This window comes from Serinus canaria, chromosome W (genome assembly GCF_022539315.1).
Source record: "Serinus canaria isolate serCan28SL12 chromosome W, serCan2020, whole genome shotgun sequence".
NCBI classification, from domain to species: Eukaryota; Metazoa; Chordata; class Aves; order Passeriformes; family Fringillidae; genus Serinus; species Serinus canaria.
In genome coordinates, this window is record NC_066342.1 from 2,871,164 (window position 1) to 2,896,640 (window position 25,477).

Below are 25,477 nucleotides of genomic sequence, written 5' to 3' on the forward strand. Positions count from 1 at the left end.
GACCAGCCTGTTTGGGGTCCCAGTGGCCCCTCTCTGCTGCTCTTTCAAAAAAAAAAAAAAAAAATTAAATAAAAAGAGTTGAAAGAGCTAGCAGCTCAAAATTTTTGCAAGCCTGTTTCAGGACAAAAAGGGACTTTCAGCAATGTCAAAGAGGAACATCTTCAGTTTGGACTTTTTCCTGAAACTCAGCTGTTTGGACTTGAAGCAATGAACTTCCCTTGTACTGTTTTTGCATTTTCTTCTATTTTAAGATTGTTTTGGTGATGTGATGGGAATTTGGTGTTTTGCAGGTGAAGAGTTTCCCTGATGGTTCCACACCAGCATTTGATTGATATTTTGATTGGCAACACATAGCCCCTCAGGTGCTTGTTCTTTCCTCTGCTTGGTCCAGCAGATGAAATTGCAAACATTTTTCTTTTTAATTTATTTAAAATAAAAAGGGTGAGATGTCACCGACATGTTTTATGAAAAATCCTTTCCTTAGGATTTTTCTCCTCCTGGGAAGCTGAGAGGCCTCAGGAACAAACTGTAAACAATTCTTATCTACTGCTGTGGAATGCAACAGGGGAGGTCTCTGATTGGCCTCATCAGGTTGTTTCCAATTAAGAGCCTATCACAGATCACCTGTCCGGCCGGTCTCGGTCTGAGAAGACCTTTGTTTTCACATTCCTATTCTATTCTTAGCTTAGCATTGTAGTGAAATCCTTTCTTCTATTCTTTTAGTATAGTTTTATTATTATATCTATCATATAATAATAAATCAAGCCTTTTGATACATGGAGTCAACTTTCTCGTCTCTTCCCTCATCCTGGAACCCCTGAGAACGAGGTAACACCCTCCCTCTGAATTATTATAATTTTGAAATTAAGGGGTTCTCAGGCAAAGATATGGGAATAGGAACAACAATTTTTTACTAAGAAAAATAAAAATACAAAGGCAATAGTGCGAACAAAAAAAAAAAAACCAACCAAACAAAAAACCTTGACAGAGTCAGAATATGACCTGACACCCTGTTGGTCAGGGTGTTGGTAGCAGTCTGATTGAATGGTGGCTGCAGTCGTCCTGGAGTGACAGATGTGGTTCTGTTGAAGCAGTGATCCTGTAAAAGGGTGTGGATTTCCTCTGAAGGTCCAGTGGTGTTGTAGATGGGCCTGGTCTTCCTCTGGGAATCCAGTGGGGAGAGACTGCTTCTGGTGTTCTAAATCTCAGATTATATCCAGGTCGGAAGGCTTGGTTCCTCCCCCTGGGCAGAGCATCTCACAATGGGATGATGCAATTTTTTTAGTCATGCAGTGAGACTTAATGGCCCATTAGCAGAAGATATCTCCCCAGAGGGAGGATTGGTTGTGGAAGAAATAAAGTAAACTGCCCAATTAACAGAAGATACTTGCCTCACCTTTAACAGATGGGAAACAGAACACACATGTTTCTTACAACCCAGGACAGACCTTTTTATGCATATAAGCACAGGAAATAAACAAAGACAACTCTCAGGCAATTTAAAGCTTAAAATACTTTCATTCAGTTCCAATTAATATCTTTACTTTCAGCCAGTATCTTCTTGGCATGGAGTAGTAACTTGCTCATTTTATGGTTTGTGGTTTTGATGCTGTTTTGGTTTTCATCTTTTTTTTTTTCTTTTAAATGATCTCTGTATTTTTCGCACATATTTTTGTAGCTCTGTAGTCTATTGTATTAGTGATGAGTTTTCCCAGTACTTTTCCATGGCCTTTCCCTAGGCAAAAACACAGAACAAATTCTAGAGCTCCAAATCCTGGGGGGTACAAGACCCCTTTGCTGTCTTAGTTCTTCCTGGCTACCAAGGTTGAGAACAACTCTTTGAGATACATTTAAATGGACAAAGTACAGCTAATGCCAAAAGGGGGGGCTCCAGAGAAGGGGGAGCTTGACTTGGCGGGGGGGGAATTGCATCACCACTTGTCCTCCTAATTGGTGCTTTTTTGTCAATTATGCTGATTTGGTGAACTTATAAAAACTGTTTCACCCTGTATGGGTGGGCTTTTGTGGACCTCTTTCCATAACTGCCCCTGAGGGCCTTCAAATAAATATCCACTTTTATATTACCTCCTTACTAAAATTATCTCGAGTTTTATTTCCAAGTTTGGAAAAAGGCAACAGTTTAAGTCCAACTGGCAACTAAGCACTACTCAGCCACTTGCCCACCACCCCTCCCACCCCAGGAGAGCAGGGAGGAGAATCCAAAGTAAAACTTGTGGGTTGAGATAAGAAAAGCTTAATAATTGAAACAAAGTTAAAAATAAGAATAATAATAGTAAATAAAAAAGAGAAAACCCAAGAAAAACAAGTGATGCACAATACAGTTACCACCCACTGACTGATGCCAAACCCTATCCCCAAGCTGTGATTAGCCTCCCTTCCAGATAACTGCCCCATTTTATATACTGGACATGACATTCTATAGTGCAGAATCTCTCTTTGGCCAGTTTGGGTCACCTGTCCCAGCAAGGCTCCCAGCTTTTTGTGCACCTCCTCTCTGGCAGAGCATGAGACACTGAAAAGTCCTTGACCTGGGTAAGCACTACTCAGCTGTTATATTTGTTGCAGTTTTGGAGACAGGCACACAACCGAAAACGCCGAGATCATGCAACAACAGCCAACTTTTAGTGAGGGGGTTCAAAACTGCCCTGCATAAACACCTGATTGGTCGAGGTCTTAACACTGCCCAGCTCATTGGCCAATTAAATTTCTGCATTCAGGATTGAATGGGATTGGCTGGGGTCCCCAGTTTGCATTCGAATCCAACGTATCATTGTCTTACCGGGGGACTTGTTTACTGCTATTCTCTAATGAACTAAGCTGGGAGGTGGGGTCTGTTATGGCCTATTTCATCTGTTCAGGTTAGACCATCTGTAGCTGTGACACTCAGCGACAACCAAAATATCACTGTGTTATCAACATTATTTCTCATACTGAATCCAAAACATGACACTATATCAGCTACTGAGAAGAAATTAACTTTATCGCTGCTGAAACCAGGACATATGGTCTGGCCAACTGAGAGAACAGGTGACATGCCCAAATTCTACAGAAAGGCTGGAAAGGAGCTGTAAGCCAACCAATCCCTCACCTCAAGTCATTTTCTCATCCACAAGCCACTAATATTATTTTTTTATTTAATTATTAAGCTCATAGAATAAAATCCAGATATTGCAACATGGATTTGCAGTAGGCATACTACTGAAAAATAAATGGTATCAATACACTAAAGGCAAAGTCACGTTGCATTCAAATTATGAAAATTTGACAGTAAGATACCAACTGCTGTTGGGTTGCTCTTGCCACCAAACCTTGATCTTTTGTGACCAGTATTAAGAGGTACCAATTGATTTCAACACCCACCAGATTGCTAACAATCAATACCACAATCTTTACATGTCCGAAGCGCTCCTAAAGAAGAAAACAGTTGTAACAGTGGTCTCGGGACTCAGTAAGCAAGAAGTATATGGAAATGGAGCTGGCTGGGATAAATAGTGGTTTAGCCTCAGTAGCATATACAGGAAGCATCAACCTAAGACCATGGGAAACAGGATACTGAAAAAGGGAAATCTAGTCAGGTCATGGTGAGAAGAGTGTGGTCATGGGAGTCAATATGTTAATGGAACTATTCTATATTTGGTCAGGTTTCTGGTTCTTGTTCTCAGTTGGTTCGGAACCTGTAACAAATAAGGTCACGTTCCAAGTTCATGTTCATGATTGCACCCCTGCTCTTAGATTACCCCTATACCTTGTTGCCTTTGCCACACCCTTCCCATCTTTGGATCTTGACCCTTAATCATGCGGTTTCTACATTTGTAATTTTGCTAATAAAGTCTTTATTTTCAGGCAAGTCCATCACACCCATTCCTTTATTTTGCCATGTTCCCCCCGAGCGAAGACTGCAACAGTTGACATGCAAGAACAGGGACCTCATATTGAGGGACCTTCTCAGTTCAGTTTGTCTGGGTCTCGGCCAACCAGTAGGACTTTTTTTTCTCTTCTGGGGATTAAATCATCAGGCCTGACGTGGTTACGAGCTACCCTCAGAGTTGGCTCAGTTCCTTCAGATGTCTGCCCAAAAAGCAGGTAAGTGGAGAAAAGGGACACTTATTCTTGTTGCACCTACCCCAACCAGGTGGGCATACCCCATTTAATTCCAATTACTCTACAGGATCGGAATAAGACTGTCAAGATTAGAAAGGGATGTATATGGACGTTTTGAACTTTTGTTAGCAGTCCACAGAAGAAAGGTTGAAAAGCGCGAGTTAAAGAAATCTTTTAAAGTGGGTGTTTTGCAACTTCTCAGCAACTATAGCCAGCAGTACTATGCCAGGTGCTGTTGCCGCCACCACCCCCCGTGCTCGTCTGCCCGCCAGGTGCTGCTCCAGTCCAGCCCTGCTTGCCGGCACTGCCACTTCTGCCTTGGCAGCCGTGGCCCATGGGACAGCCGCACCTGCTGCCAGCCCAGCAGCCGCAGCCTGCAGGACAGGCACACCTGCTGCCAGCTTGGCCCCACACGGTGCTTCAGAAAACAGCACAAACTGTTAAATTTTTTCCATGGGCTTTTGGGACTTGGTAGGGGTCACGCTTTATGACCTAGCTACTAGGGGGCACCCCCTCGCAGAGGGTCTGTTGCATGATTTCCAAAACACTTAAAGCTGAAGAGGAGAGACTCCCAGCGCTCAGCCCCGCCCCCACTTCGCCATCGCAGCATGAATCTAGTTTGGACTCTCCCCACAGAGCCACCGCCGCTCCCAAGGGGTCCAGGGCCGTCCCACCACACGTGATTCCTTCCCAAACTGAGACTACTTTAAACCCTTCTAACCCTGGGGGGGGGGGGGGGGGGGGGAAATACGATACGAGGGCAGAGCCCGTCCCAGACACAGGAGCCCATACAAAATTGAAACTCCTGCCCCTTTGTACCCCTCCCCTTCTCGCCGTTCACTCTACTCCAGAATGGGACATGGGGCCAACATTGCCAGCGTGCTCAAAGGAAACATCGGTCCGCCCCGTTACTTCACCACCCCATGTCCTCCTCCACTTCCTCCACTTGGGGTCTGAGACAGCAGTGGCCATGCTGTCTTGGATCCTCCTCCCCCGCCTTCCCTGTTCCTTCACAGTCCCAACCTCCCTCCTATTCATCTGAATATCCTGTTGTATTACCTGCTAAACACTCTTCTGATGTCTATGCCACCCGAGTCGCCATGTTGCCTCAAGGTTCCTCCCTCTGCTCCACCCCTGTCGCTCCGGGTCCCACCGCTCCCACTTCAGACTGCAACTCCCAGCACGCCTTGGGCCACACCCCTCCTGGGAAAACTGGAACCATGCCCACCATGGTCCCAGAAGCGCTGCTCTCCAACATGGTGGCGCCCATGTAGGTGACTGTGCTGGAGAATAAGATCTGCCTTTACCCATCCAGCAATAAAAACACTGTGCTTGCATCCTCCCCCTCCTCCTCGGAAGAAGACCTAACCTCTTCTGGATCCAGTGATTCCATCGATCCATGGGAAAGGATACAGACAAATGTGGTAAAGGATAGGAACTGGGAAATGGTTTCAAAAATCACTGTTTTTTCAGTGCAGTACAGAAGGGGGAGAACTAGTCCTAAATGAGAACCTCTAGCCTATGGGGAAATAAAAGAACTGTGCAAAGCTGCCAAAGACCATGGAAGGGATTCTCCTTTTTTTAACAATCTAATACGGGCTACTTTTACTGCACATGTATTAACTCCCCATGACTTAAAACATATGATGACTGTACTGCTATCCTCAACTGAATTTACTCTGTGGGAAGGGGGGTGAAAAAGACTGTTATAACAATTGTTGCTTGACTGTGCTGAGGACCAAACACGGGCAATGCTAACACTAGAACATTTAACTGGAGAAGGGGCATACTCCCAGCCCAGTGAGCAAGCCACAAACCTCCCAAGGCCAGTGCTTGATGATATTAAAAATTCAGCAAAGAAAGCATTCACGCAAGTGCCAGATGGTAACACGCCTACACATGATTTTGTAGATACAAAGCAAGGGCCTGGTGAATCGTACATGAAATTCATTGACCACCTTAAGCAAACCATTGAAAAACAAATCATAGAAGAGAAAGCTAAAGACAAATTAGTAAAAAAATTAGGCATATCAAATGCAAATTCTGAGTGCAAGAAAGTATGATGTGTCCTTCCCCTTGAGTCTGAGGCAACTTTAATGCAAATGATTGAGGCCTGTTATCGCCTCAGAACACCAGAACACTCGGCTACCCTACAGGGTCAGGCAGTAGGGCAAAGCGTGGCAGAGGCTCTGGCAGCAATGCAGATTATTCCTCAAGGACCTCAACAACAGCAAGGTCCTAGCTCTGCCACACAAGCTGTCCCCCAAGGACCACAACAACAAGGTCCTGGCCCATGTTTTGAATGCAGCAAACACAGACATTTATAAAGCGACTGTCCCCAACAAGGAGTGAGGGCCAAGGTTCCTGCCTGTTCCAAACGTAAAAGGAGTTACTCTCACACTAACTGATATCGCCCACAACAGGGGGGTTATGGCAAGCTGGCCTAGGGAAACTTCCAGGAGAACACAAACAGCCCCGTGCAATGACACAAATGCCTCAGCCATTTCTGCCCACGACTACCAGAAGCCAGGTAGCTCAGAGTTTCAACACCTCCTTCTGAGGCTATGAGCAGCCTTGTCCCCAGGTTCCAGGTTGGAGCTGGCAAGTGCCAACCCAGTAACACTGACTGATTATTTTACACACACCAAATCAACAGGTCAACTTGGGCCTGAAGATCGGCTCCATGAACTGTTAATTTTGGGGATGTGTAGATCAAGGACTGAGGGATTTTTTGTGTTGCCCTCTGTGTTATCAGTGACATCCCAACAAGAAATCACTGTGTTAGCTGTGTGCCCTTACCCACCTCGCTTTATCCCCCAGGGACTGGTAATTGTTCAAGCGATTTTGCTCCCCGAACAGGACTCTAACAACACATCAGAGTCCTTAGCAATGTGGACTAGGATAATAAGCTGCAATCAGCCTCAACTAATCTGCACTCTAGAACTTAACACCAAAAAGATAATTCTCTCAGGACTCATTGACACAGGTGCAGATGTGACAGTTATCTCACAGTCCAAGTGGCCTCCCGACTGGGCTCTTACACCTGCTTCAGGAACACTGTCAGGGATTGGAGGTACCAGTGACAGCCTGAGAAGTATGCAGTTCATTAGGTTTGAGGGACCCGAAGGCCATATCACCACCACCAGACCCTTCATGGTAAGAGCCCCCATAGTTTTGTGGGGAAGAGACATTTTGTCCCAGTGCGGAATATGCCTAGAGACAAATTTTTAATTGGAGCCATTGATCAGTGTGACATTCTTTAATTAATCTGGAAATCTGATAAACCCATGTGGATTGATCAGTGGCCCCTCCCTGAAGCAAAACTCATCACGCTTAAGTCTTTACTATAAGAACAACTCCAAAAGGGTCACATTATACTGGTCACAAGCCCATGGAATACACCCATCTTTCTCAACCAAAAACAAAACAGTGACAAATGGCGACTCCTACAATACCTACGTAAAATCAATCAGGTCATTGAAGACATGGGCACACTACAACCTGGTTTACCATCCCCTGCCATGATTCCTAAGGAATGGTTATTGACTGTTATAGATTTAAAAGACTGTTTCTTTGACATCCCTCTTCATCCTGATGACGCCCCTTGATTTACTTTTTCAATATCAAGCCTTAACAGACAGGCACTTCTCCAGAGGTACCACTGGATGGTACTACCCCAAGGCATGAAAAATTCCCTGACCATATGCCAATGGTTGGTGATTAAAGTTTTGGCTCTGGTTTGACGAGATCATCCACAAGCGATTATTCACCATTATATGAATTATATACTTATTGCAGCTGAAAATGATTCATCTTTAGATACAACTTTAAAAGCCACTGTCACAGCCATCCAACAAGCAGGACTTACCATCACAGAAGAAAAAATACGACCACCTTGGAAATATTTGGGACTTAAAATTCTCTCTCAAACTGTACAGCACCAGCCATTGCAACTAAATGAGACAGCCGGAACACTATACGATTTACAAAAACTGTTAGGAACTATTAATTGTGTTAGGTCTCTGCTTGGAATTACTAACGAAGATTTCGTTCCATTGTTTGTTTTGTTAAGGGGAGATTCTGAGTTAAATTCACCTAGGCAGCTAATTGACAAGGCAAGGGATGCCTTAGATAAGGTATCCCATGCCATTCAAACTCATCAGGCGCACAGAATAAATCCAAACTTACCATTCCTGCTAGCTTTTTTTGGAAAAAGGACCCCAATCTTATTCTTTAATTTATCAATGGGACTCCGAGGTGTCTGATCCTTTGTTAATTTTAGAATGGGTTTTTGTACCCCACCAGCCTGGCAAAACCATAACAACAAAGCCAGAGATGATGGCTCAGCTTGTTATAAGAGCCAGGTCACATTTATTTTCTCTTGCTTGGTAAGATTTCTCAACTATATTCTTACCTACAACTACTGTATATTTAGATTGGCTATTACAACAATCACAATGCTTGCAAATTACACATGAAAATCTTACTGGGCAAATTTCAATTCATTACCCTAAACATAGGCTGTTACATTTCTCTCTTAGCTTAATTCCTAAACCTTTAAAACGTTATGTACCCCTTAATGCCCTAACCATCTTCACCGATGGATCAGGATGGTCCCATAAATTGGTTATAACCTGGCAAAACCCTGTAATACAATTGGGAATCTGACATTGAAACAGTAAAAGGTTCACCCTTAATAGTTGAATTAGCTGCAGTTGTTAGAGCTTTTTCTAAGTTTATATGCCCTTTTAATTTGGCAACTGATTCTGCTTACGTTGTAGGTATCGTTGAGTATTGCATTGCAAGCTGACCTGTAGTTAGCATTAATCAAGTTATAAATAAGCAGTCTGGCTCAGCTTCATGGACCAGCCTCTGGGCTGACTGACAGAAGCTCACATCCAATGGAAGCTCTCCTAGGGTGCAGGCATTTTATTGGTTCAGAGTCTGGGGGCACACAGATAGACCAATGACCTGTTTCAACCTGAGAGTTTTGAAAGGGCTATAAAAGAAAGCTCCAAACAATAAACCAGGCTGTTTTTTCTGAGGAAACACGTGTGGTCTGTCTTATGTCTCAGACATAGGAACACCCACATAACAGTTAAGAGAGCTGAAAAATTCATTCCTAAAACCAGTTTCTAATGATCAGTTATACTCTTTGCTTAAAACTTGAATTTTTACTCTTTCTCAGAGACAGCATCCCTATTTTGTCATGCACATACATTCTCACACTTCTTTGCCAGGATTCCTAGCAGAAGGCAATAGACAAGCTGATACCCTTGCGATTACCATACAAACCACACTTCCAAACATCTTCGAGCAGGCATGGCTCAACCATGCATTCTTCCACCAAAATGCACCTGCACTAACACGCATGTTTAGTATCACCAGAGACCAAGCTAGAGCCATTGTCACTACATGCCCTGACTGCTAAAAATATTCTCTGCCATCTATTGGGGCAGGAGTAAATCCTAGAGGGCTTCACAGTTTACAATTTTGACAAAGCGATATTACCCATTATGCATCTTTTGGTTGCTTTAAATATATTAAATGTTTCAATAGACACTTTTTCAGGAGCAATCTCTGCCTCTGCTCACATAGGTGAAACAGCAAAAGACGTTATTAAACATTTCCTACAAGCAGTTTCAACTCAAGGCATCCCACAAGAAATAAAAACAGATAATGGGCCTGCCTATGTCTCTCAGAAAACACTGTCTTATGTCTCCTAGAAAACACAGCCATTTCTTAATCTGTGGGGAATCAAACATATCACAGGCACTCCACACTCTCTCAAAGGCCAATCAATTATTAAAAGAACACGTGGGTCTCTTAAACACCTACTAGAACAACAAAAAGGAGGAATAGAGACATTATCCACATAGAAAGGCTTCCTAAGGCCACATATGCATTTAATTTTTTGAATAATTCCTTTATGGAACCAAATCCCCCAATTATCAGGAACTTTTGTAATACAATGCAGGCACAATTAAAAGAGAGACACCCCGCCCCCCCCCCCCCCAGCGTTAATCAAAGATCTTGAAACAGGCCAAATTATAGGACCCTTTCCTCTAATTACTTGGAGGAAAGGGTATGCTTGTGTTTTTCTACAGGTAAAGGACCTTGGTGGGTTCCAGCAAAGAACATTAAGCTATATCTGCAGCCTCTACAAGATCATCAAAAAGCTCAACAGGAGGAACCCTATAGGAATGTGCCTCCTGTTGACGGAGCGACTAAATTATCCTTTGTCTCCTTAAAAAAGAAAAAAGCCCAGAAGTTTCTCTCCTCAATTTGGTAAAAAGACACCTCATAGGACCTTGGGGACTTCACCTCAAACCTAAGGCTACTCAATTTGACAGAAGCCAAAAAGTCCCGCTTAAGTAATTCACTAGAAAAAGAAGAGAAAAAAGAAAGTAATTGCTTTTGTGGGGTGTTTTAACAGGAGCAAGAACCTCTTGACCCTGGCTCGGGTTTTCTCTGCAAGAGCTTTGTTATTTTGCCTTTTATTAAAACCTTTTCTGTTTCCAACACTACCTCGGAAGTCATCCTGCTAATTTTATGCCATTTGAGGTAGCTGGGCTATCTCAGGTGTGATAGATCCTCTGAAAGCTCATAAGACCTGGCTTGAGGAGAAAACCCATCAGAACCCCAGGAAGAACCTACAGAAAAGACACCTTGAGGCTTGCAAATAACCATCCCTCACCTCCTACCCATTGCTAATTAATACCACTGGTTTCCTAACTCCTTAAGCATTATTAATTTTTAAGTTTAATCCACAGATTGTTCCACCAGACATGACTCCTCAAGGACTCCTGCACGCTATTCCCATTCTGATCAATGCCATACTCCTTGCTAAGACCTGGGAAGTTTTGCAGTCAAAGAAAAATGTCTGGGTTACATTAGTGTCGGGGGACAATCTTGGGCAGTGGGACAGGTTTACAGTAAGCTGTAGGAACGTCCTCTCCTTGAACCTAAGTATGAGGAGGTGATAAGCAAGAAGCTGGCAAGCAAGAGAGGTAAAACAGGATGCTGAAATCCGCAAGGCAAAAACAAAATGCTTAAGCTGCACAGATGTAACTAGCCAATTAAAAATTGATAAGGACGCGTGCATGCCTCGTGCACAAAGCGGACCCTCCAATTATATTTTGCGTGATCTCGTGTACGGAAGAGGAGAACATTATAAGAATACGAGCTTTGTAAACAATAAACGGAGCTTTTTGGAATTCTACATCGTGTCGGTGTGTGCTCCCCTCTACCTGGCCGTGACATTCTGGTGACCAGCGACGTGATCCCAGGACGGACAAGCGGACGAGAGAAGGTAGAGATCCCGGCTGCTCGAGAGAGGCAGGACTTAAAGCAGAAATTCGTGGCCACGGCTGACCAGTGAGTCAGGCAGACTGCGGTCTGGTTCGGGATGGGGTCCGCTGTATCAGCGATAGAAAAGGCTACAATAGATGGACTATTAAGTGTAGCCAAGAAAACAGGACACTCTATACCTCGGCAAGAACTGGTAGATTTTTTGTTTTGGTGCCGCCGCCGAGGATTACTAGAAACCACAGGACAGCTCTTTTGCCAAGGACAATGGCAGAAAATCGGGCAAGAACTGTGGGAAAGTGTCCAGTCAGGCCAGAAGGGGAGCAAAGATTTTGCTCGGACATATCGCACAATTAAACTAATGATTGACCAAGTGCATGCTGATGCGGAGATTGCGGCTGCTTTACAGGACGCTTTAAGAAAAGCAAAGACGCCTGAAAGGCGAGAGGAGGCAGAGAGACTGACAGAACGGGAACCGCTTTCTGATTCTGTCCCTCCTTGTGAGCCCGAGGCAAAAATTGCCGCCCTGGTGGGATGGAGAGGGGAATTCGATGATATCATTCCCCCTTGGAATCCGGACAAACCCTTAAAGCCGACGGCGCCGCCGCCCCCGGGCCCCCCGGAGCCCCCGGGCCGTCCCGGCCTCCCTCGGCGCGATGCAGGCAGGTTTCCAGCTCCTCCAGGCGCCGCTGAAGGTGGCTCAGCGCCGCCAGCACCCGCGGCGGAACCAAGTCTGATGGATATCCGCCTGCCCGATGTTCTTGAGTTCCCCCCTTCTTCTCCCACCCCCCCCCGGCGAAATCTCCGTACAGCGAGCTGATTGCGGAGCTGAGGAAACAGCGACACCAGATGGCTGATCTTATGATAGCCATGCAGGATTTGGACAAGAGGGGAGAAAAAGGGAAGAGGCGGGAGATGTATGAGAAAGCTATGCAGGCTGTGAAGGAGGGAATAATGAATATTGAAAACCAATTAGATAGGAAAGAACAAATGGATTGGGGAGGTCGGGATGGAGTGATAAGGGCAATAAAGCATGGGCGAATGATGGTGGAGGAGAGGCACAAGGAGCTTAAAAGGGTATTTGGGCCAGGAGAGGGCTTAACGGAGGAAGAAAAACAGGAATTGTTACATGAAATGTATCAAAAAGAACAGAAAAAAGGATATATCCCCAAGGATACTAGCTTTGATATGAATAAAAGGTGGCGGGGGTTTATTACTCAGGCTGACTTGAAAGGGGAAGTTGTGCTTGAACCAGTTATATCTGCTCCTGTAGTTGCCACTGCGAATGGGCCAGAATGGAGAGCATTGGAATGGCAGTGGGTAACGAAGCTACAACAGAGTGTAATGGCCTATGGGGCAAACAATTCTGCAGTCCGCAGGCAGATGACTGCCTTTATGAAGTATCAGGAATTAGTGCCAGCAGATATTCGACTACTGATGGAGACCTTATTAGGAACCACTGCGTATACCTTATTCTTGGTAAAGTGGCAGGAACGTTTGGAGGAAAGACAGCTAGATAATGTGAATTTGCCCCAAGGGGATCCCTTGAGAGTAGCTTCCCTTGATATGTTAATGGGGTCTGGCCCCTACAGAGATCCTCAGCGACAAGCAGCACTACCAGTACGGGTGCTGGCGAAAAGTAAAGCTGCTGCTTTAGAAGCCTTTAATGCTCTGCCGCAAATGGGGAAACCTAATTTTCCATATCTGCAGATAAGACAAGGAGCAAGTGAGCCCTTTTTAACTTTTGTTGATCGCATAAGAGAGGCTGTTGACAATGCTCCTGATATGAACCCTGATTTAAAAACAACCTTGGTAAAGGAAATAGCTACTCAAAATGCAAATGACACATGTAAAAGATTGCTTGCCACGTTGCGACCAGGTGCCTCCCTGGTACATATGGTGGAAACCTGCTCTCGGTCGCCTTGGGAGGAGGAGAAACAGAAGGCTAATATTCATGCCGTGGCCTTAGCAGCAGCATTGAAACAAGGAGGGTTGGGGAAGGGGGACAGAGGCCCCGGGGTATGCTTTCAATGTGGGGGGAGGGGTCACCTGAAAAAGGCCTGCCCAATGAAGGTGGGTGGAGGTGGGACCCCTCGACCCTCTACATTCTCGGGTGTTTGTAACCGCTGTGAAAAGTTTGGCCACAAGGCATCCGAATGTCGGTCCCGCTTTAAGAAGGACAGAACTCCTCTGCTGGGAAACCTCCAGGGCCGCGGGTTGGGCGCGGCTCAGAAGTACCCAGCGAAAGGACAACAAGCCATGGCTTTCTCCACGAGCTCGTCGCCGCCACCTCAGGAAGTGCAGGAGTCGATTTGGCCGTGGCAGGAACAGTGACCATCTCGACTGGTGAGGTGACAGTGATTGATTCAACCGCAACAGGACCGTTGGGGGAAGGGTTAAGTGCTTTGTTAATTGGCTGCTCATCAGCAAGTAAACAAGGTATATTTGTTTTGCCGGGACTGATAGATGCAGATTATGAGGGAATAATCAAAATAATGGTTAAGGTTTTTTGCCCCACCTGTAACAATTAACCAAGGGAGCAGGATAGCGCAGCTTATTCCTTTTTATTCGCAGGTGCCAGTGGCCAGGTTAAGTAAATGGGGAGAGGGGGCTTTTGGGAGCACAGGAGAAACTGCAGGGCCTTTGGTATTGTTCACAACAACTATACAGGCGGCACGACCCATGCGGTGCATTTTTATCAGCAATAATGGAGAAGAGTTGCAAAAGGCAGGGGTGGAAATGATGCTGGATACAGGATCGGATGTCACGATCGTGCCTGTTTCAGCTTGGCCAAAGCATTGGCCTTTACAAACAGTTGCAACTGTAGTCAGCGGTATAGGAGGGGATTCCAGAACTTTACAAAGTGTAAATTTCGTTTGTATAAAAGATGCTATGGAGGGAAGGCAGGCATGGGTACGGCCATATGTCATGTATACGCCACTATGGATTTTGGGTAGAGATGCTATGGCACAGTGGGGATTGACACTGCAGACTAAGGATTTTTAGTGGCGGCTGCTGAGGAGCAGAGGCCGCCCATATTGAAAATACAATGGGAATCAGACAAACCAGTATGGGTGCCTCAGTGGCCGCTTACTGATGAAAAATTGCAGCCTCTAGAGGAATTAATAGCAGAACAGTTAAAACTTGGTCATATAAAGCCGTCATTAAGTGCATGGAACACTCCCATTTTTGTAATTAAAAAGAAATCAGGAAAATGGAGATTGTTGCACGATCTCAGAGCTGTGAATGCGGTGATGAAACCCATGGGGGCGCTACAGCCAGGTCTGCCTTCCCCGGTAGCTTTGCCACGAGAATGGTATTTGTTAATCATTGATTTGAAAGATTGTTTTTTCTCTATTCCTTTGCACCCTGACGACACGGAGCGATTTGCCTTCAGTGTACCTCAAAACCACCTCTCGACCTGCTCCCAGGTATGAGTGGACCGTACTACCACAAGGCATGCGGAACTCGCCGATAATTTGCCAGTGGTATGTAGACTTAGCTATCCAACAATGGAAAAGACAATATCCGAAAGCCATATTGTATCATTGTATGGATGATATATTAGTGGCAGACAAACAAGCCATTTCGCAGGAAATGGAAACCTCCTTGGTGAAGGCCCTGAGTCAATATGGCCTTCGTGTCGCTCCAGAAAAGGTTCAGAGGAGTAGTCCTTGGTTATATTTGGGAATGATGGTCACCGAAACACGGGTGCGCCCAGGGAAGCTTAAACTACATGACCATATTACCACTGTAATGATGTACAAAAACTGGTTGGAGACATACAATGGGTTTGCACCTGGTGTGGAGTGACCAAAGCAGACTTAGCTCCCTTGTTTGAATTGCTTCAAAATACAAAGAGCCCCTCAGAGCCGTGGGCTTTAACAAATGAGGCATGCGAGGCCCTTCGAGTAATTGAACAAAAAATTGGTCAGCAACAGGTTTATCGCTATGATCCTCGGTATCCTATAATAGTGGCAGTGTATGGACCTGAGAGTAACCGCTCTGCTATAGTAGCGCAAGAGATAGAGAAACACCTAACCATTATGGAATGGGTGTTTCCCTCACATCAGCCATCCGCGTCCGTGACTACACCACAAGAATACATTGGATCATTATTGTTAAAAGCAAAAGAGAGGGTACGATTGGTCTTTGGAGTTGATCCATCATTGTTTATTGTACCATGGAGAACAACAGAGCTAATTCAAGAGTGGTCTCAGGCCTCAATGTCTTTTGCATTAGCAGTAAAAGGAGTTGAGTTATCAGTACATTATCCTTCACACCCCATATTTAAAACCACCTCTGTTATTCAGAGAGGTCTAATAGTAAAGCAAAAACCTATACCTGAAGCGATTACCGTTTTTACTGATGCCAGTGGGAAAACTGGTAAGTATGGGTTTGCGTGGAAAAGCACCAAAGGTTGGGAGACGAAGGTTTGGGGAGAGTTAAATCGTTCAGTCCAGATATTAGAACTCAAACCTATTGCTGCAGCTTTGAGTCATTTTTATAGTGACCCAATAAATTTGATTTCGGATTCACAGTATGCAGTGAGCATAGTTAATCGGGTAGATCAAGCGAAGATAGGTAAAATAGGAACGCCGGAGATTGCTGAATTGGTCATCCAGCTAAAAGGCCTGTTGGCTGAAAGATGTCACAATCTTTGGTGCACCCATATGCGAAGCCATACTAACATCCCTGGAATATTTACAGAAGGTAATGCGGTTATTGATAATGCTGTATCTGGAGCAGTTTCATTACAGGGGTTTGAGGCAGCACGGCGTTCTCATGAATTTTTTCACCAATCTTCTCGTGGGCTGCAAGAATTCGGCATCCCACGGGCCCAGGCACGAACTATCATTGCAGCGTGCCCAGACTGTGCAAGAATACCCCCCCTGCAACATCAAGGTGTTAACCCTCAAGACACAGAACCGAGATCAGTTTGGCAGACGGACATCACAGAATATTCACCTTTTGGCCGCTTGAAGTATATACATGTCTCTGTGGACACTTATAGTCATGCGGTTTGGGCTACTGCATTGTCAACTACTGTGTTTCGTGCAGTTAAACAGCACTGGTTACAAGCCTTTGCGGAGTTAGGAGTGCCACAAACGATAAAAACAGATAATGGCCCCAGTTATGTCGGACAATATAGTTGTCAATTTTTAAGTCAATGGAACATTAAACATGTTACGGGTATTCCTATAATAGTACAGGGCAGGGTATTGTGGAGCATCGCCATCAAGACATCAAACGGCTACTTGGGGTGTTGAAAAAAGAGGGGGAGATAGCCCTCTCACCCCACGATATGGTAGCCAAAGCATGTTTTGTATTGAATTGGAAAAACCCAATATCTATTAATGATAAGGAGGTTGAATTACCTATTAAATTACATTTTTTTAAGGGAAATGCTACCCTTAATGCACCTGTCCAGATGTGGGACCCGAAAACAAGAGTATGGGATCAAAAGGAATATACTTTATTAACTTGGGGTCGGGGGTACGCTTGTGTTTCTGCAGGAAAGGACAAACCACTTTGGGTTCCTGCGAAGTGGGTTCGTCCCTTACTCGAACAGAAGACGGATGATCAGAGCGTTACACCAGCTGACAGAGACTGATGTGGAAAGAGTAAATCACAAAATACAATTATTGTTGATTCCACGATTGCAGCTGTTGAAAGGACACTCATGTGCCCTAGATCGGCACATTCAATGGTGTCGAACACTACATAACTTTGTTGACTTGATTGAAGCAGTGCATGCATTTCATTATAAGGGACCTGGTTCGCAGTGTGTCGGCTGTAACCGATGGGGTTGTAGTGCATGGGTTGCCTTTCATTGTGGAGGGTGTAAAAAGAAACAGTGGGTCCATCAGTCCCTGTTGTTACAACTATGGTGTGGTAGTTGTTGGTTTCAATATCGGTTCACATCGTGGGAAAGGGAATTGCAGGAAAAATTGAACCTCAGCTTACCTGAAGCATTGCAATTATTTGAATGCCCAGAACAAAAGGTGCTAGCATATCATAGGTGGGACTTAGACCAGCAGATTGAGCGACTGAGGAAACAAAGCAACTCTTGCATAATAACAGCCAGATGTATTGGCAGAGTTCCTTTGTCACTTCATTCTATAGTTGGCCCATTTGAGGGAAACGCAGAAAGAGAATTAGATCGGTGTATTTCAGCGCTACAAAGGTGTAAAGTAAGACCAGATGCAAGACTCAGAAAGAAGAAAGATAGAAAGAAAAGATGATAGCGCTGTGGGTAATTTGGATTTCTGTAAGTACGGCATGGATACCCCCTCAACCAAAAACAAACATTTGGGTTACTATGGCAAACTTAACTAATCAAGACTCTATTTGCTTGTCTTTGTCTACACCGGGCAATCCATTTTCAACCTGTTTAGTGGGATTGCCTACAGATTTTTGGCCTTGTCCTAGCTCCACTCCTACTTGTAACAGCAGTGACTTAAATACAACTGTAGATGGATGGGATCAGTGGGCTCCATATTTACCCATAGCCAACCAGGAGCCACAAGAATTAGATTTATTAGGCTCAGTGAAAATGGACGTTTGTGTGTATTTTAATCATAGTACCAGAACACAAATGGGGGTGAATCACACCACTGTAGTTAACTCCAGTTTGCCTGTGTATAGGAATGGCTCCTTTTGGTGTAAGTATGAGAGTGCAAACACATCTATTTTTTCCAATAACCCTATTCAGTTGCCTCAGGGCTACTTTTTAATATGTGGGGACGGTGCTTGGCCAGGAATCCCTTCGCGGTTGAGAGGTGGACCATGTTCTATAGGGAGACTAACATTATTAACGCCAAACATGTCGATGATATTAAACATGAGCCGTCACCATCGTAGGGATAAAAGAATGACACATACCTTTACCAAGGAATGTAAGGATAATGTTGAATTTTGGTCTCCAGAAGCTATTGTAGCTGCATCCTTTTTAGCTCTGGGGGTAGCCTCTGCAGGAGCTCACGCCACCTTAAGGAAGTTGGGCTGATGGCTAGCTAAACAAACAAATGTTACTTCACTAGCCTTAGCAAAATTATTGTTAGATGTTGACTCAGTTAGACACGCTACTTTGCAAAATAGAGCAGCTATTGATTTTTTGCTTTTAGCGCAAGGGCATGGGTGTGAAGAAATTAAAGGGATGTGTTGCATGAATTTGTCTGACCATTCAAAATCAATTCATGCACAAATACAAAAACTGTATGAACTAACAGGACACCTACAAAGACAGGAAGGTCTAGGGTTAGAAGGTTGGTTGCATTCGTTAGGAATTACTGGATGGTTAAAGAGTTTTATTATGATGCTTGTTGGGCCGGTGATTATAATTTTGCTTTGCTTGCTTTTTGGACCATGTTTAGTGCAGTGTATTATGAATCGATTGCAACAAATGACTGATGCTTTATTTGAAAAAAGAGGGGGAGATGTCGGGGGACAATCATGGGCAGTGGGACAGGTTTACAGTAAGCTGTAGGAACATCCTCTCCTTGAACCTAAGTATGAGGAGGTGATAAGCAAGAAGCTGGCAAGCAAGAGAGGTAAAACAGGATGCTGAAATCCGCAAGGCAAAAACAAAATGCTTAAGCTGCACATATGTAACTAGCCAATTAGAAATTGATAAGGACGCGTGCATGCCTCGTGCACAAAGCGGACCCTCCAATTATATTTTGCGTGATCGCATGTACGGAAGAGGAGAACATTATAAGAATACGAGCTTTGTAAACAATAAACAGAGCTTTTTGGAATTCTACATCGTGTCGGTGTGTGCTCCCCTCTACCTGGCCGTGACACATTAGCTAACATCACCAAGCAGGAAACGCTGTGTCTGTCAGTAGCCATCTGTGACAACCCCTATTCCACCTGTTTAGTTGGGTTACCAATGCATGTGTGGCCACTAAACAAGTATGCCATCCGTGTGTTGTATCCCCACAATGAATGGATTCACAATCCCGTTGATAACGGAGATTACTGAGCCTGGAAATTACCACATGCACCACTAGAATCCCAAGAATTGGAAATTCTGAGCTCTGTAAAAATGGATTTTTTTTGCTAGATTTCATTATATTAAAAAGACTCCCGAATTAATACGAAGTATCACTGATGCCCAGGCTAGATGAAAGCAAACAAATACATGGTGGGATGTTTCCCCACATAACCCAGTCTATAAAAATGAAAGGATGTGGTGTAACTACACCTCACCCATCTTTTCCTGGTCCAGTGATTCCCAGTTACAGTTATGATCTGGGATGTTTCTCATTTGTGGAAACAAAGCATGGCCTGCCATTCCATCTTGCATCAGAGGCATTGTCTTAGGTTGAAAGATTTAGCTGGGGGTGTGCATTCTATTTGCCATCTGTACGAGGTGGTGCAGTTATCTTCTGTCAATTGGGCAGTTTTCTTTATCTCTTCCACAAACCAATCCTCCCTCCTGTAAATATCTTCTACTAATGGGTCTTTGAGTCTCACTGCATGACTGATAAAATTACATCATCCCATTGTGAGAGGTTCTGCTCAGGGGGAGGAGCCAAGCATTCCTACCTAGATATAATCTGAGATCTAGAACACCAGAAGCAGTCTTTCCCCACTGGATTCCCAGAGGAGCAGCTTTCTTCTCCACTGGATTCCCAGAGGAAGACCAGGCCCATCTACACCACCACTGGATCTTCAGAGGAAAACTACACCCTTCTACAGGATCACTGCTTCAACAGAACCACATCTATCGCTCCAGAAGGACTGCAGCCACCATTCAATCGGACTGCTACCAACACCCTGACCCACAGGGTGTCAAGTCATATTCTGACTCTGTCAGTGGTTTGTTTTCTTTTTCTTTTTTGTACTATTACAGTTGTATTTTTAATTTTCCTACTAAAGAACTCTTATTCCTATTCCCATATCTTTGCCTAAGAGCCCCTTAATTTTAAAATTATAATAATTCGGAGGGAAGGGGTTTGTATTTTCCATTTCAAGGAAGGCTCCTGCCTTCCTTAGCAGACACCTGCTTTTTCAAACCGAGACAAGCAGACCATGTAGCTTGGAGAGGTTTACTGTGCTAGCACCTGAGATTGCCTTAATTCGTGATTGAAAAATTAGGCATAAAAGATTTATCCAGTAATTTTAACTGGATTTCAAAGACTAAATTAATTTTTGGAGCAAAGGAAAAAGAATAGCAGCCTCAGTATTGGCACCTGGAGTTGCTGCAGCAAAAGCTTTGAAAAGTTTAGGCAATCTAGGATGTTGGCTGAGTAGGCAAACCACGGCCATGTCTCAGGTACTAAGTGAGCTACTAACAGACGTTGACAGTATCAGACATGCTACCCTTCAAAACAGAGCTGCAATTGACTTCCTGCTGTTATCACAAGGAATGGTTGTGAAGACTTTGAGGGCATGTGTTGCATGAATCTTTCAGATCACAGTGAATGCATACACAAAAGCATCCAAATTCTCGGTATATAACTTGGTCTCGTTATAACAAGATCAAGTTGTATCCACCTATCTCCCTAACATTTAGTGTTCAAAGCCTCTCATGATTCTCCATATTTACTCTTGGTAATTCAATCTTATTTTACCTGATTAATCCCTACCTCCTCCACACTGTCAGCTACCAGTGTGATCTGCTTATTTGTGAAATGTACACAATCATCCTTCCTATTTCTCTTCTATCAGTTAGAGCAGGGCTTAGTTTCTGTGTTGTGATCACTCTATCAACCTTTCTCAACTGCCTGGTGGTTGGCATCAGGTTCCCTACCTTTTCCCCTCCCTTCAGAGTACCCAGTTTATTGTATCCACTCATTTCCCAGGTTGTTTGTGCACTTTAATTTCTACCAGGCAGGCAGACTGCATGAACTTATCGAGCGAAAGCATAAATGCCCAGGCCGTACTGCAATACACATCATACGCTTGAATGCGTAAGACTATGGTCACTTTCCTCTTCCTCATTTCTCAGGAATCTCATTGCACGTCTTCATGTCAACCACCAATTAGGCTAAAGAGCAAACAGAAATAGTCTACACATTATAATTAAAAAATAAAGTGCTTAAAAATGAGTCAGAAGTGTTATCCTCATACTTGGGCATAAATACCAGCTGCCCAAACTCACGTACTATCTTCCATTACCCCCAAAGTCCCTCCTTTTAAGTCCCTACACAGAATACCAGCATTACTGGTATGTATGAACCACAAAAAGCACTATTTTATAAGCCTTTAGCAGCCACATAATCACCCCCTTTGGAGCTTCTTTTGCCAGCATCAAACTATGCTAGATCAATAAAGGTAAGAAATATTCATAAAATTATGCTTAAAAATGATTGCTGTCAGACAGCTGAGTTCTCCACATTTCATCTCACTGTTTTGGTATCATACATGAAGGATGGGGGGGAAGTTATTTGGGCTTAGAAAACACATAACAAGTAACTTAATGACGCCTTAGAGCTTGTTACAAACCTATTTGCTCTGCAAAAGCGATGTTACCCTCTTCCAGAGTAGCAGAGAAGCTGTGCTGTTGTGACTGCCTGACTTTCAGCTCTTATATCATAGAAATGGTCATTACAGGTGCTAACTAAAGCAGGAGAACCACAAGGTGAAGACCTCAAAAGAGTACCATACTCAGTTTCCATCTTAAGGTCAAACATCACATTTTTAATAGACTTAAGCAACGTAGGATACTTTAAGAGAAACCTTTTAAATTTAATGTTTGCTTGCTGTTCTAAGGGGAGAGCTATTACTGTTTGGACTTAAAACTTAGCTTGAAAACTGAAAAATAGGCTAGCCCTTGCCTATAAGTGAAACTATTATTTGGTCTTATGGTCTTGAAAAGTCCCAAGGGAGACTTAAAATAAAATTGTTGGGACTGGGAAATAAGAGAAATTTTACATCTTTAAAGAGATGCTCAAAGGTCCAAATATTTACTACTCATTCATTTTTAAAAGCTGGAATTACCTTACAGTGAAAAAAACCCAAACCACAATACCAAACAGGACTGACTTATGCCATAGAATCCCTATAGACAAGATTTTTTTCCAGCCTTTGAAACAGGTATTTTGTGCTGGTTTAAAGTGTGTAACTAGTTACAATCAAGACCTTGTTTAACTAAATTATTACAGTTATGGTTTCACAAAAGTACCTACAAAATTTAAGACAAGTTGCATTATTCTGCTATTAACAAACTAATACAAAAATACAATTAAAAATAAAGGCAAAGAAAGTTTCAATATTGGAATTGGGGTAATACATAAATTATTTCAAGTCTCCTCAGACTACCTTTTTCCTTCTATAAAGAAAAAGGTAGCAGTTAAATTTTACATTCTTTACCGATGACTGTGTTGCTCAAAGACACAACAGCAACCTAGATATTAGGAGCTCAAAGAGAACTCAGGCTAGATAAGCAACGAACAATTTGGAACTTTTTTCTACATAAAATATAGCTTCCCACGAGGTGAACCAAGAAGCAAAAAAACTAGAGAAGCATAAAACTGAAGCAGTTTATACCCCTTGTTTTTCAAAGGGTTTTTTCGAAACAGCTAACACGATCTCACAGCACTTTAGAGATGTCCCAGGAAAGACTAAGTGGCCAATGTTGCTTCCAGGAGCTGTGGTGAGGCTTTAATCCGCTGACTCCAGGCAAGATTAGAGCTGAAAAGAGGCGGCTGGGCTGGATCCCGCGGTCCCAGTACCGGGCCGGGCCGTGATGGACATCACTATTACCAAAGCAGTCAGTACTGTAAGCTCCCAACAGACTCTCGTTTCCCTGAAAAGCCCTCGGCCGGCGCGGGCCTTCCAGACCCTGATGGAACCGGGCCCCTGGAGTGTGCCCTCCCGCCTCCGCCAGTCCCGGGGGAAGGTTGGGGGAGTGCGAGGCCAGTATCCGCCTCTCCCTTAGCGCCTTGCCTTCTCTCGCCCACGCGCAGCCGAGCTAACGACAACGGCTCCGGCGCCCCCGCGGCTGAGGCACGGTGGCCCGGCCCTACAGAAGCAGGCAGTGGGTGAGCCCTGGCCGCACCGGCCCCACTCACCTGGACACCGCAAGGCCCGTCCTAGCCTCCACCAGGGGGGTAACAGCTGGGGCATGGGTGGCCGGAAGGAGCTAGGTTTTAGCCGCGCGGACGCCACTCCGCGCCCCCAGCGCCAGAAAGAATGTCACCGGAGGCCGCAGGGCTCTGCATGTGGCGTCACTTCCTTTTTCCGCCACCGCCGGAACAACTGAGCACCGCGCAGAGCGGCTGCCGAGCCCGCCAGCACCACTCCATGGCGCAGAGCGACCGAGGCCCCGTCCCCTCCCTCCCCTGCCCTCAAGCCCTAAGGGGAGCGGAGGGTGGCGGTTCGCCAGTGGCGAAGTAGAGTGTGTAAAGCAAGCACAGTAGTCGGAGCGACTCACCAAAGGAAAAGAGCTGAGGAGGAAGCTGAAGGAAACAGGAAGAAAGAAACGTCTTTCCCTGGCGCAGGGGCCGGGCGACGAAATTGAGCTCGGGAGAGACGCAGGTGAAGGCCTCAGGATCTCGGCACCGCAAACGCTCGCCCTGGTCCCTTGTCCAACGCTACATCTTCCTACAACACTGATCCTTGTGAGAAACAGAACTCACTATTTTATTTTTTTTTATAAAAGTTTAATAAGGGATAAAAAGGGTTAATATCCAGCGCTGTGATGTTTGGCAATACTCCGAAAACACGCGGTTAGCTTAAAACAATGTTCTTATACAAGGTTAGGGAGTTATATGCATATTCATGAGAGTTTATACATATTCAAACATTCCTGTGAGTTTAGACGTTCTCGGAATTCTTTTGCTTGGTTTTAACCCTTGACTTGTCTTCATGCTATCTTGTAGATCAAATCAATATATTTTATTTCTTCTCGTGGTTCTATCCTGTTCTTATTGCACTCCCTGATAAGAGTTAATAAATTCTTCCCTTGGTGTTCTGGTTTTTGTCACTACTATCTTATCTGAATGATAAGATAGTCCAAAATTGTGTGAAACCACATAATTATTTTACAGCATTCTCTGAGTTAGTTACATGAATAAAAGCATTTTACCATTACATAGTGTCTATTTTAATATTATGCTAAGGCCTAAAATATGTTTCTTACACTAATATAAGCTATACGGTGTATACATAAGCTGTCAGATTATACTATACCAAAAGCAATTAAAAGGAATTACAAATTGTACTATATCAAAATCTTTGTGATCAATAATAACTTGCAAAAGCTAATACATGAATGCGAAAGCCAATAACCATATTTGTCATTTATAACATCCTGGCGATCCTGCCTCTGCACTCCCTGAGATCAGAGACCCCAGGACTGGGCAGGGGAGGGTGATGTGACATTAGGGTGACATTGTAATACATACATTAAATATCCTTCTGATGTTTCTTAATCAGGGTATTTAGTTTTGCATCCCTGGGGTATATATACTGCACAACTGCACAATACATTGCAGGTAGTGCTCTGCAATTTGAAGGTGTGGCAGCAATCAGTTCAGTATAGTTCCTAATTCCTGATCTGGACCTACAAATGCCTGGGAAATTCAAGTGTTAAAAAGGCATCATACAACAGAGGTACCCTTGGAGGATCCTGATTCTCCACAGCCACTGCTTCTGGCACAGAATCAGTCAAAGGTTGGTAGTATAGAAAGATGTGCATGCATCTACCTGCATCACCATCATTGACTTAGAAAACACAGACACCACATACTACCTCAAAAGAATTTATCATATTAGGAGAAATAAGAGACAGATTAAGGTAAAAGTAGAGCTACGTAGTCAGGAATTCATAATTCTTTTTTAAAACTACTTTGTAAGATCCTTCTCACCAAACATGTAAAAACTTCCTTTGCAAGAGCATCAGCATCAGTGGTGCAAGCAGTATTGGCAGTATCAGCATAAGCAGAAACACTCAGGGTGCTATTGAAATCTCCACTTAAGAAAAGATAAAACCCGCCCTGCACGAGGCTGCTGGGGGCTGTAACGCAGCTGCTCTGATTTCTTAGGTAGCTTTAGTTATGCGCTGCCAACAAATTACATCAACCTCCACAACCCA

General features: G+C 44.1%; 1 protein-coding gene across 3 annotated transcripts in view; it reads right to left on the reverse strand.

Annotated features, from left to right (window-relative positions):
- LOC103824813 (uncharacterized protein C18orf25-like) overlaps positions 1 to 24,459 on the reverse strand; it is a 101,354-nt gene extending 76,895 nt beyond the window's left edge. For 2 of the 3 annotated variants that reach the window (XM_050986409.1, XM_050986408.1), the window contains exon 1: positions 23,454 to 24,459. The gene's annotated coding sequence lies outside the window, so the exon portion shown is untranslated. The remainder of the gene's footprint in view (positions 1 to 23,453) is intronic. The other variant, XM_050986411.1, reaches the window with a different exon arrangement.
- Positions 24,460 to 25,477: the final 1,018 nt, after the last annotated feature.